Source organism: Theobroma cacao, chromosome 2 (genome assembly GCF_053813885.1).
Source record: "Theobroma cacao isolate CCN51 chromosome 2, ASM5381388v1, whole genome shotgun sequence".
Taxonomy (NCBI): Eukaryota; Viridiplantae; Streptophyta; class Magnoliopsida; order Malvales; family Malvaceae; genus Theobroma; species Theobroma cacao.
In genome coordinates, this window is record NC_142640.1 from 12,864,105 (window position 1) to 12,878,725 (window position 14,621).

A 14,621-nucleotide genomic window follows, 5' to 3' on the forward strand; every position below is an offset into this window, starting at 1 on the left:
ACATGGAGTCATGTTCTTTTGCAGCTGTCTTATTGGTATTTTGTTATTCGATTTGGATTTTGTTCATTTATTCATGGGTTTAATTATTGATTTGCTTTTATTTTCTTTTTCTGCAGGGCAATCTGCTTCAGTTTTTGTGTTACTGTTTACAACGATTGTAAGTAATTTACTTCACGGTTTGTTTCCCTATTACAGACTGCAACGGGAATTGAAGTTGATTATGATGTTCAACTTGACCGAATTGATATCTTTAGTAATATTCATAGGTTTATAGTTGCTTTTACTTTACCTAATGTTAATATTCATAAGTGGATGATGATTTGCTTTACGGATATCTATCTTAATGTTAATGTAATTTTTGTCTTTGCAATGTCTCCAACGTTCGACCAAGCTATCAAGACATATTGTAAAGTATTCTCAGCTACTTTCCTTTTGAATCATTGCATCTTACTTTTTTGAAAGTCAGTTTTTATAGATATTACTCATGCAAGTTATTATAATTTTGTTTTCTCACTTACTTTGACTTTAGAAATTATTTTAATTCGCTAGTACGTATGAAAATGAAATCTCCTTGCTATGATTCATTTTTGTCTCAGCTTTTTGCATTAATCACTGCTGACTAGATGCCTTATTCTCTTTTTAATGCTTTTATTTACATATGGGTGTGGATATTTTGTTTTCTAGAACAAAAATAAGGGAAAAATTAATTCCGAGTTTATGCTTAACCATTTGTTAAGTAAATATTCTGGATAAGATTACATGTGAAGAAAGTATTTGGTTTTTATGTGTTGCTAAGGTGCGCAGGGTTTTACGATTTCTCCACTTTATAAACATTTTGTGCTTTTATTGATGGTCCAATTTCTGTGTGGAAAAAATCCTTCTCGCTGTTAAGGGAACGATTGATCGACAAATAACATCGGCAACCTGTGATACATGGAATTCTTGCTCTAGCAAGAAAAAGAATGTTATCTTTATCAGAAATTTAGACCGTCCTATGACAGCACAACTATTGTTATGATAGACTGATAGTTGCTTTGTTTTCACAAGAAGGTTCCTTTTTCCTTTGAACACTGTCAATTATGACATGATATTTTATCATTTCTGTAGTTTGTTGCTCATTTTATGTATTTTGCTTTGTGCATATTATGCTTGCATCATGAAATGCCTTTTTTCCTTGTCTATGTTGTCATTATTTGCATTTTTACTGCTTTCTGATTAACAGTGCTGGTTAGTCTGAGTAATTTCTTTACTACTTTTAAACAATGATTAGGAGTTTAGATGCATCGTAGTTTCAACTTCAACTGAAAGAAGGATGTCTTTATCAAATCAACATATTCCAGATTAATGACAAGAAAACCTCTTTTAATCTTATTGCCTCAAATATTATGGGTATGTTTACGAAAAATGCTATCATCCACCCAATCCAGGAAGATTTGAGTTCATACCTTGCACGGTACATTAATTTTGTATCCATTGATCAACTCAATACTTGAATATGCAATGACACAATTTTGACAAGTAAGCTACACTTCTAAAGTGCTCACTTATACTCTTAATTTCATGTCCTCAATAGTTATTATTATTCTTATTTTTATTCATATTTCTGTTTTTGGCAGATTTTATTAGAGCTTTTAAGCCAATGACCACCATCGAAAAGGTCCATTTGCAGAATTGGATAAATGAAGTCAAGAAATGTGACCTCTATATTGAACACCTCAAGTATAAAAAAACACAGACATGTTTTTTACTAATCAAAACACTCCAAATTGCAATATGTCTTATCAATAGTTTATTTTAATTACAGTGATAAAAGCATTAAAGTTATTCTATATGGAGATAAAACTGAAACGATCGATCAAGATCAACTTTTTGATGATGTCATCAGTTTGATTATCATTGTGACTATAACAATTGTGAAAAAATACATGAGAATATAATACATATAAGGATGGTAATGGGTACCTTGTTACAGGGTACCCGCGAGTACCCAATCTGGTTACTCGCGAGTATTCGATCTGGTTATGTAAGGTTAACGTACTTTATAATTGGGTTCAGATAAAGTTCGTGTAGTAATTTTATTACCTGTATCAGGTTCGGATATCACTCTTGGGTACCCAATACTCAAACTCCATTATGGCTTTTTTTAATTTCATCTAATTAAACACAAAATCATATTATTAATTAAATTAATTCATGAAATTGTGATTATTAATTAACTTCTAATTTCTTTTAATACGTATGGTTTACATATTGTGCTAATTTATAAGGAATATAATTACTATTATATATATACTTTTAGTATATATACTTTAAATATAAAAATATTTACTTTCTATTTTATGTTAAAATTATAAAAATTATAACTTATAAAATTATTATTTATAATATATATTTTTGTGTATATAAACTTATAAAATATATACCTAAAAAGAAATTGTGAGATTAGAATAATTTGGGAACTTAGTTCTTTTTTTTTATTTCATGGGCAAACCCATATAGTTAATTAAATTTGTAATGTTTAAGTTGTTGTTTGAATATTGTTTTTAGTTATTTAAGTTGATATTTGAGATATTTATTTTTTATTATTTAAATCTAAATTTTATTATTTGTGTGTTTTTATAAATTTAATTATTGGTGAATTATATAAAATATGTATAAAAATATTATTATATATAGATACGGGTACGGATTCGAGTTCGAATAATTGGATACCCATGAAGAGAATTTTAATAATTTTTTATATAATCAGGTTTTTAAACAAGTTCGGGTAATTATTGGAGGGTGTGTATGAATTAGAGTTTAGGTTAAGGTAGTAAATTTAAAAAATATTCGAGTAATTATAAGGTTCAGGTACTCCATTTATTAATCGGGTTTAGTTTGAGTACCTCAAAATTAACAAGTATCTTACTCGTTGACATCTCTAAATACATACCAACACTTGAATTGATTCATCTGAATCAAGATGTCTTTAATTTTTTAGTATTTATGTGGAGACGCTTTACCTTACTTCTTGCTCAGCCACCAAATTTTATGTTGATCTTAACATACCAGAAACTATGCTCAACAAATAAAAGTAATATTTATATCTAAAATGATTCAAATTATATTACAACTAGACTATTATCTAATAACAAATCAACATACAGGTATGAAAAAAAAACCATTCAATATCTAGATTATTGATATGCAAATGCTTCCCCACTAGTCAATGGCAAAAGGAAATGAAATCAAAGCTCAACTAAAGCAGATATCAATTCTGCTGACCGAATAAAAGAATAAGTAAAAACAATTTTCCTCGTAGCATTAGAAACTTAACTATTTAATAGAAATATACTAACGACTCACACACATTCCAAGAAACTAAATACAAAATCAAAGTAACAATTATTGACATTGATTGCTTTAATGATTGGTACTATAATTTCTGTAATGAATGTGGAGCGACACTAGAATTCTATGCTAACAAATAAGCAACATAAGCAAACCAAGATCCTTTTACGTATCTTATTCCTATCATATAATAAAAAAAACATCATAGCACCTCATTCAAATGTTTACTATCCTTTGATTGTCAACACTAGTACAAACTTGGTTTGATGTCCTGAACTGACTCCTTATAATCTTTCTATTATCATTTATTGCACCAATAGATTATACAATAATCTAATATGATTGTCTAGAAATCTATTATTGTCTTATGTGTTTAAGATGAAGCCTTGTAGAAAAATTGGTTTATACATTGATTGGTATGTTTATACATTACCTAATGGATTTAAAATAAAGCATGATTATTATAAACTTTAACATAAATTATGCATTACATCTGTTTGGTTCCAGATACGAAGGACCATACTGGACAAATGGACTTGGTGGCCTTTGGTAGGCCAATAGAGAAGTTGGTTGGTGTGACAATTATTAAACTTGTAGCATTGCAGGCTATCAGCCGAATGACGCTACCTAGACCTGTTAAGGCATTGATTAGCTAAGTAAGAATTTTTACTGTGGGGTTAACAAGCAAGGCAATCAAAATAGGAATTGCCAACTACAAAATGTTTGACTGTGATGAACTGCAACATCAAGAATGGTGCACTGCAATTTCTAGTAATGTCTCGAGATCATTAACACCTCCAACTGTTAACTCAGAATCATAGACACCCATAGCAACAATAAAACAACCAGAAGAATAAGTTTTGCCATCACCAATCAAAAGTCAAGTAGTTAGAGAACTTTTCCCACAATCTACACCATAAAAGCAACCCACCACTAGCAAAGAAGAAAAGTCACCCACCAAGAAATACAAAACTAAGTACAATTGATAAATTTCTCTATTTTCTAATCCATTATCACTTGAGATGAACTTACATACTAGTTGTTTCAAATTGTTTTTTACTGCTTGAAAGTGATTCATTCTATGGTTTTTTTTCCTTATATGTGTAGATACTAGATTTTGGTTAATACTGTTACTCTAAAGAATTACGTTACAATATAATGTTGTACAGAGAACAACCAGAACAAGTGAAGTGCTACTTCACGCAGAATAAGTAAAACAAGTGAAGTGCTACTTCACGTAGAATAAGTAGAACAAGTGAAGCGCTACTTCACGCAAAACAACTAAAACAAGTGAAGTGCTACTTAACGTAGAATAACTAGAATAAATAGAACACTACTCCATATGGAACAATTAATGCAAGTAGAACAACTACTTCAAATAGAATAACCACTTCACTTGGATGACAGTAAAAGCAACTCGGAATAAGTGGCAGGGTTCATGGGTTACTTTCATCTTGGGATGTTCCAAAGAGTTTGGCTTGGTGGCTCGGATATGGAGGTAGTTAAGAGGTCTTCCTCTTAACCCTTTCTTGAAGTACAAGTGTTTCACCCTCTTACCTTGTTCTCGTATACTTATTCATGTACAACTTATTCTCTTGTACCTATTCTCGTACAGCTTCTTCTCTTGTACCTATTCTTGTACACCTCTTTTCTATTACTTTTACTTGAGAACAAGTCTTACTACATCCAATTACAGTAACGGTTACTTACATTAATATTCTTCATAATAATGTCATTCATTATGCGCATTAAAGCATATTCTTATGTAACCGTCACTTTTAGCACTATATATAGAGTCTCACAATTCATTTGAAATGACTCTTTTCTCCCCCTCCAAGCTAACACATTCTCAACTTGAGAGCTTCTCTCTCTAAATTCTTTCTCTAATTATCTTGTACTCTCTAAGTCTCTTTAAGTCTCTTTTTATTGTCTTCCACCTGCTACAGCACTTAGTACTTTAGGAACTGCTTCAATCTTCCTCTCTACTGCCTCTAGCACATCCTTTTACTTGTTTGCAACGCTTCCTCTCCCTATCACAAGAACCCCCTTTACATTTTGGCAACTCTGCTAGGGATGAGTGATTGCATTAGGTAAAAGTTTACTAGAAAAACTTTTAAGTTATTGAAAAAGATGGAGAGTTCCACTGGCTTACTCACTTCGATAGAAGGAATACTCCAACAGTGAATGCAATTTAAGGAGGAGGTAGAGAAAGAAGAGATCTTTTTCAAAAGGAAATATTCCACAAAGAAATGCAAGCAGAAGAGTTATTGATTGAGAACAATAGGGTCCAGAACAACCCGCTTCCTGCTCATGTATGATATTACGATGACCTTGACTCTTCATTGCTTTATGAATTGCAATTTGACGTTAAAAAAAAAAATTTCATATTCAGCCGCTAGCTTTATCGCTTATATTTTGGCTGTAATTATATTATACTATTGGTCACAAGCTTTATCGCTTATTCTTTGACCATAGTTCATCATTCTTACTTCAGCCGCAAGCTTTACCGCTCATATTTTGGCTGCAATGATGTTCTGCTTTTGGTCGCGAGCTTTATCGCTTATTCTTTGACCATAATTTAATATTCACATTCCAGTCGCTAGCTTTATCGCTCATAATTTGACTGTAATGATGTTATGCTATTGGCCGCTAGCTTTATCGCTCATTTCTTGGCCCTAGCTTATTACTTACAAATTGGTCGCAGCTCTTATGCTTATTTATTTTAAGGGTTGAATTAATCTCCTTCATATCAAGTTAGAGTTAATCTCCTTGATGTAAAGTTGAGAGTTCCCTTTTGACCATATACAATATAAGAAATGTGAATAAATACACGACAAGCGTATAGCATTATTATTATTGCAAAAGAAAAGAAATATGATATGTCAATAGCGAAGTACTAGCTCAAATGAGCTTTCAAAAATAGTAAAGGAAGGGCAAAGGACTAGTCAACTACATACTCCATAGAGAAGAGTTATTATTTGCAAATACATCTAATTGTTCTTGTACTTCTGTAGACACTATAAAAATTAAAATAAAATTAAAAAAAATCATTAACTAAAAATAAATGAAAAATAAACAAAAAAGAAAAAATGAGAGAGAGGTACGACTGGTAGGGTGCGGACGCACCCTGCCAACCACCACCCTCACCCTGCCAGATGTGAAAAATTCGCGTCTGGCAAGGTAGTGGAAGCGTGCCCCCTTCAACCTAGTATAAAGGGGGCACTGTAGCAACCAGGGGGGAGGAGCCACAACTTACAAACCAAAAAACCCTAAAAAAATCCTAGCAACAAACAGAAAACCAAAATCAAAAATTCTATTCTAGCAGCCAACCAACCAATAAACCACAATCAATAGTCAAAAATCAATAAAAAAATGCAAAAAATAGGAGAAATAGGAAGTGATTTTTTAAAGTGTGGGTTTTGATTTTTAGGGAGAGATCTGGATTTTTAGGAGGGATTTTGGGTAATCGGTGGAGTGTTTTTAGTTTTTGGTGGTTCAAATCTGGTGAGAGAGACCTTTTTTTTTTTTTACCGCCGGTTAAAAGAGATATTTTGGGGTTGGTGTTGCCGGCTAGAAAATAGGGGGTGATTTGGGTTGTTATGGGAGAGCAGATGTAGGCGGCCGATGGTAGAAAGGTCCGATTTGGCCGACGTCGGTGGGAAGGAAGAGAAAAGGATCTGTCTTGAGAGCCGACAACTGTGAGGGACAAAGCCCAATCGACCCTGGTTAGAGGAGAAAGAAGAGTCGGTCCGGGTAGCCAGCAACGTCGCCGGTTGGGGAGAGCCCACCATTGGGGAGCGACACCGGCGTGAAGGTGAGAGGAGTTGAGAGATTTAGGGAGATCTGGTCTAAGCCGGTCAGTGGGGAGAAACGCTGGCGTGAGAGAGAGAGAGGAGAGGGTTCGGTGGAAGAGAGAGAAAATGGGGGCAGAAAATGAAAGCATGAATAAGGAAAAGGGTTTTTATACTTAGGTATAAACCAAAACGGCACCGTTTTGAAAAAAGGTTGCAACCAGAAACGACACCATTTAGAGAGAGAAGGAACTGAGTCCTTGAAGTGGGTAGGCGGGCCGTCTCCCAATCTGGGCTCTCTTTGAACAGGATTCGGGCCGCAGAGAAGCAAGTGGACAAAATTGAGTGGGTATTGGGCCCATAAAGGTAAACTCTTTGCCATGCTATTAAGGTCTGCAATGATTTGGGTTAGTTCATTTTGTTAGCTTTCGGATTTATTATTCAATTATTTAGGATTAGGATTGAAGTACTTTAATATAATGTTTTTAAGATTTTTAAGAGGTTATTTTTCAAATAAAGGGAACAATATATATAAGGGAATATAAATATATATATATATAAATAATATAACATAAAAATAAGAAAACTTGCATATTTAGTTAAGGAAAATTTAAATATAGGAAAATACTTGTTAAAAGTATTTAAACTTAGGAAAGTGAAGTCCATATAAAAAATATATATAATAAAATAATAATAAAATAAATAATAAATAAACAAATATAAATGATATAAAATATCAGAGTATTAATTACGAGTGTAATGAACCAATGATGGGATGGTCGGTCGGGACGCGAGAAGTCGCAATCCCGGGCCCATTTTCCCTAAGTTCGGGATCCGAATTAAGGCTTCACCAGTACGATGGGAGAGCCTCGATTTCGAGATCTCGAAATTTTTGTTGTAAATAAAAATTTTAGCAACACAAAATCTTCAAAAAAAATATAAATAAAAAATAATAAAAATAATAAATAGACAAATAATAAAGAATATCAAAGAATAAATAAAAAATAAAATGATAATAACAATGATTCAAATATATGTATATATATAAATTTATGAAATGTTAATATCCATGACATTAAATAAATAGACAAATAGTATAAACTATCAATGAGAAAATTCCAAATAAATAAATAATTTAAAAATTAAACATTAAATATTTTAATGGTATAAATTATAGATTAATAAAATGTTATGTAAGAAAAAACAAGATAGAAAGTAGAAAGAAAAAATAGAATTAAATATAGATATATAAAATAAAATTTTAGGCATTAGGTTTGAATAAAAGATTGCTTACAAAAAAATATAAAAATATAATAATAATAAAAATATAAAAATAAAAAATAATCAAAAAAATAAGTTTTTCAGTTCACTAAAAATAACATGAAATCATAAATAATTTATCTAATTATAAAAGGAAAATATATGAGAAATTTAGAATAAAAATGTAAGGTATAAAAAATAATAAGGAATAAAATAAAAAATATAATAATAAAAAATATAATAAAATAAAAATAATAATTAAATAATAATAAATAAAAAATAGATAATTGCATTAGCATAGCATATATATATATATATTGCATCATGCATATCATTGTATATAAATATTTCTGTTTTCGAGTTTAAGCCCCGATGATGGGATCTTCCGAGGATCTTGCGAAGGCGGGTATTTCTCGAAAAGTTTTCTAGGTGAAAAGATGTCATCGGGTCCCACTAGTATGATGGGAGGGCTCGAGAAACATCTTTAATAAAAGGCTTTGCCCGAATTAGGTTCATCATGCACGAAAATATAATTTAAAAAAAAAACGTACGATGACCCCGATGACAGGATTTATTCGTTTGCGAAGGCGAATTTATCGAATAATTCCCTAGGTGAGAGAATACCCTAGATCCCACCAATATGATGGGCGGATCTGGGAGAATATCCTCAATAAAAGGCTATTCGTCTAACATATTTTTATCCCACGCCATGCATTTCATCTTGCCTCACATTTGCATTCCATTTCAGGTTAAATAAGAGATAAAATAAGAGAATAATAACTAAAAAAATATAGTGAAATTAAAAATTAAAGCCTAATAAGATAATCTAAAAATGGTACCGTTCATGGAACGGGCCTCCCGAGGGTGCTAATCCTTCCCCGAGCGTAACTGTACTCCCGAACTTAGATCTAGAAAAACGTAGACTAATTTAGGGTTCTTTTCGGTGGGCTTAAAATTAATTTAAGGCTTCATCGATTAGAATCGAGTCAATAGGTGGCCAATCGCACCTAGTAAAAAAAATTGGTGGCGACTCCTAGTTTTTTAGAGTTTTCACTAGCGTTTGGCAATCTGGTTCCCGGACCCGCACGTTACAACAACTTCAGCTTCACATTTTTTCAGTAAAGCTATCTTCGCTACAATGTCTTCTAACTCATTTTCCAAGGAAGACTTGTTGAGAAATATCTTGGCTTTGGATCTACAATCACGGAGGCACTCAAGCTTGAATCCAAAGTTACAAGCATCATCGAAATCCTGTAACATCTTTTGCAATTCCTCTAGTGAAGTACTCATTAGTGGAGCATGAGAAATGGCTAAAGCTCTACCCAACACTTCTATCATTAAGCAAATGACGTCTACGTTCTTTACAAATGAGGTACTCCAAAACTCTCTCTCTATATTGAAAACATGCTCCAAGTATGCCACATACTCCAATGAAACTTGAAAGCCATGGAAGTCAACTTTCTTACCACTTTGTTCAGTGTGTGCTACTTGAGTGCCAGAAGCACTACTTGCATCTTTGTGTTATGGCACTAGGGAAGACGAAGCACGAGGAGTCATTGAAATAGCTCTAACATCATCAGTATTAACTCCAACGTCATGAATAACCTCAAGATTTGGGGTAGCCTCAAGAACAACTTCAACAGCAGGAATAGTCTCAGTGTTAGGAACAACCTCATCTTGAGTAGCCTGCGGAGTAAGAACAATCTTAATTCAAAAAAAAAAAACGGAACAACATCAATCGAAGTAACATAATAATATGTTTATACTTGGCTCATGGTAGAATTCTAAACATGATTTGGAAATAAAACATCCAAATCAATGAAATCATCAAAAGGGATTGGCTCACCCTCAACTTCAGCTTTATCAACATCAACCGATTCATCATCAGATTCATCACTACGTTCAGAGTCACATGATTCTTCCTCAGTCTCAGCTTCAAAAGTCTCTTCCTCTTCAATCGAGTTAAAGTTCTACTCTTGCAGTTGTTTCTCTCTACAAAAAAAAAAGTATGATGAGGAAATGAATTTAAAACAAAAAAAAGAAGTAGAAGAAGAAGTAAAAGATAAACTTACTTTTCGATGCACATGTTTTGTTTGATGAGTAAAAGCGCGAGGAGCATCATCTTCTTCTTCATTTACATTTCTTTTCTTTTTGAGAGAAATCAAGCGTAAGGATACATTGGAGTTACTTATAGGAGGAGTGTAGAGACAAGCCCTGGGATTAGTCAAAGGCATAATAAAATATCTCCATTCTTCAACACACTCCATCCAATAAGCAAACCATCAAGAAGTGTGAGTACCAACTCTATCAAAAGCTAGGACAGTACAACTCTTAAGTTTATCTAAACGGAGTTGAAGTCCTGCCATGAGGAATAAAGAAACGCAAGAAGAAAAACTTATAGTTGAAGAAGAGTCAGGCAGAGCTGGTTGATCAAACCCAAATTGACATGCCACTCTAAAAGAAAAATATATCTCAACAGAAAGAATATTTCTATCTCCACTTGAATTGGAACTCTCAATCATAAATGGCAATTGGGAACTGTGAACCCATACACAAAAGTTAATACCTTGTGAACTCATTCTTCTAAACTGTAGAGGGTAGCGATCATAATAAATTCCAGGATCATTGAATCCATTTATGGGCTGCACTTAAGGTCTGGGATTGAATTCTTTTGTCACATCCATCACTTCAAGAACATTACCTCTCGAGAGTCGATCATGCCTTGCCCAAGCTCTGTAGTTATTCCTGGATAAAGGGTTATTCACAGAAAAAGATGCAAAAGGATATGCATTAGGCACAGGAGCGCAAGTACCAAACTTTTCCCATAGGCACATCTGAATGAAGGAAACGTCCACATAAGTCAAAACCTTGTAACGCCCAGCTGATTCAACAGTTTTGAGTTGGTACAAGTCTAATCTCTTATATAAGGAGCTTAAATATAGTGGAGCTTAAATATAGTGGAGCAAGAGGAAAATGTATTCCCTTAACAATTTTTATTGCTAAAGGAACAACTGCTAAAGAGATACCATCATCTGGACACCTTGGGAGTACGTGTCGTGCCAAACAAAAAATTGTTAAAGCTACTAGCTCATACTTATGGTTTGGGTATTCAGGAGAACCGATCTCAATACCCTTAGCATTGAACTTTTTATAAAAAACTCTTATCTAATTAGAAAATTGTGCAGCCTTCGAAGTTTTACTCAAACTCTTAAGTAGATCGAAAAAAAAGTCTCGAGTACATACCTCTTCTTCAGAAAGCTTAATAGAGTGAAAATCATCCTTTCCTATACAAGGAAGTTCCAAGAGAACACATACATCTTTCAGAGTGAAGGTAAATTCCCCTCATGCAGTAATCATAGTATGAGAAAACGTGCTCCACCTCGCAAGAATAGCACGCCACACATTTATTCTTTTTTCTCTACGAATATTGAGCTTGGAAGTGATACGTATAGCATCAAGTATCCTAGCAGAAGAGAGAAGTTTAACATAAGAAGAATTCTTCAACACCTTAGTTACCCATTCATCCCAACCATAAACAAATTGAGAATTGGAGCCTAACTTAGTAGCAGAAAAGGGAAACTCACCACGTTCAAACCTGAATTTCAGAATAGATGGTCTTGGAATACCACTTCTTCTATGAGGAGGTGCTTCTGAGCATAAACGATTCCAATCATATCCAACAGACTCAGAGGGATGTTCGTCAACTTGTTTGGCACGAGCCTCTTCCCAAAAACGATATTTTCCTCTTTCTTTAATAATTTCATCTTCCCAATTTTCAGAAACAATAGGAACTTCACCACTCTTTTCTACTATAATTTTCTTGGGAGCAATTAATTTGGAATCACTATTCTTCTTTTTATGTGTAGTGGTTTTTTTCCTTGTTGCAGCCCTTCCAGACTCACCATAATTGATCTTCGAAGGGACACGCGTCCTAGGTATAGAGGATGATGAAAAAAATTGCCTACAAACATGATCATGGAAAAAGAGATAAGTATACATACTCAATAATTTTTTATTTTTACTTATTTATTATGCATTAAAAAATCACAAATAAAACTTATCAAAATTATAGATTTTGATATTATTATTTTAATATTCAAAAACAAACAGAAATCATACCTGTCGTGCAACGAGCCAAGTAAATAAAGGATTGAAACAAAGTTAGAGTAACATAAATATTCTTGCTTTGTGATTTTCTTCTATAATTAAAATATTTCATGCATAAATTTTTTTCTCATATTTTAATTAAAAAAAATTTCATGTAAGGGCAACAAGTAAGAAAAATTCAACTAATTAAGTCAATTGATTGAAAACAAAATTAAAATATATATATATAAATAAGAAAAAAAAAACAAACTTACTTGAAAATATTCGCAAAAGAATCGACTTTACTCTAAAATTTGTTTTGCTTTACTTTTAATATGAATGAAGAAAATTGTTCATAGTCACTTGATATTTATAAGCCACATTGAATCAAGGTTTTTATGGAAAATATATTAAATATTATTACATAATCAATAAAATATTACGAATAGAATCAAGGTTTTTTATGAAAAAGATATTAAATATTATTGCATAATCAATAAAATATTACAAAAGATATTGAAATTAAAAAAATACAATCAAATATTATGAAAGACATTAAATATTATTGCATAATCAATCAAATATTACAAAAAGATATTGACATTACAAAAAAAAAAAATAGTATTACACCTTACACAAGATAGTAACATGTTACTATCTAAAGTATTACTGGCTAAGGTGTTACTGTCTAAAACAATACTGCCCAAAGCATTACTGCTTAAAATGATACAGTACAAAAAAAAATTTGCTTTAAATTAATACATAAGAATTATTTTTAACAATAAATTCTTATGCAGGGGGCAAAATGTAGATACTAGATTTTGGTTAATACTGTTACTCTAAAGAATTATGTTACAATATAATGTTGTACAGAGAACAACCAGAACAAGTGAAGTGCTACTTCACGCAGAATAAGTAAAACAAGTGAAGTGCTACTTCACGTAAAATAAGTAGAACAAGTGAAGCGCTACTTCACGCAAAACAACTAGAACAAGTGAAGTGCTACTTAACGCAGAATAACTAGAATAAATAGAACACTACTTCATATGGAATAATTAATGCAAGTATAACAACTACTTCGAATAGAATAACCACTTCACTTGGATGACAGTGAAAGCAACTCGGAATAAGTGGCAGGTTCATGGGTTACTTTCATCTTGGGATGTTCTAGAAAGTTTGGCTTGGTGGCTCAGATATGGAGGTAGTTAAGAGGTCTTCCTCTTAACCCTTTCTTGAAGTACAAGTGTGTCACGACCCAAATTTTTGAGCCATGACCGATGCAAGGGCCCAATAAACGTAGTTTATTAAGCCCAAGCAAGCCTATCGATTTATCCTACTTATCATTCCATCAAATATCGCTAAGTCATATTTCATACTTTTGAATCAAAATAGTGATATACATTGCCAACTCGTACTGGCATTATTTCTTATAATTTACATACAATGTCTACAACATGTATTCTAATAATTTACATTAAGTTTGTTTATACAAAATAAAACAACACTCGACTTCCAGCGGAGGGACTCGGATGAATGTACAGCTACTGAATGCCGAGACACCTACCAAAAGATGGACACAGGTCTACAAGGACACATCGTCCTAGTTATCAGCTGCCTCGTGATCTGAAAACATGAATTTGAAAACGGTGAGTATAAACCCAGTGAGTGAACAAGGAAGGGAACAAGTATACCATAAGGAATCTTTAATGAAATCATGATGCATTCTTTTTCAAAACAATGCAATTTGTTTTTATTCTTATTAAAAACCCCTCATCAAGCATTTAAATGATTAATCATTTGAAAATCATTAACCCATACATAACGAACCATTTGAAGAATAAAAGCTTCAATATTACACAAGTAAGTCAAATACGACAACGAATCTTCGCTGCAGCAGAAAGGCATTCTCGCTGCAGCTACGCTACAGCGAGAATGAATTTTTGTTGCAGCGACGTTGGGATTTAGTTATTAACCGAACGAGGCTTTCTCAACTGGCTGAGGATTTCTCACTAAACCTCCTCATTTTAAACTTAACTCATTTAATCCTTAATGTTGAAAGTCCATGCTCTGATATGGTAGCAAAGAAGTGAAAGATAGGACAACAATTGAACAAGATAGGAGACCAAAACAGAAAGTTTTTTGCTGCAGCGAGAT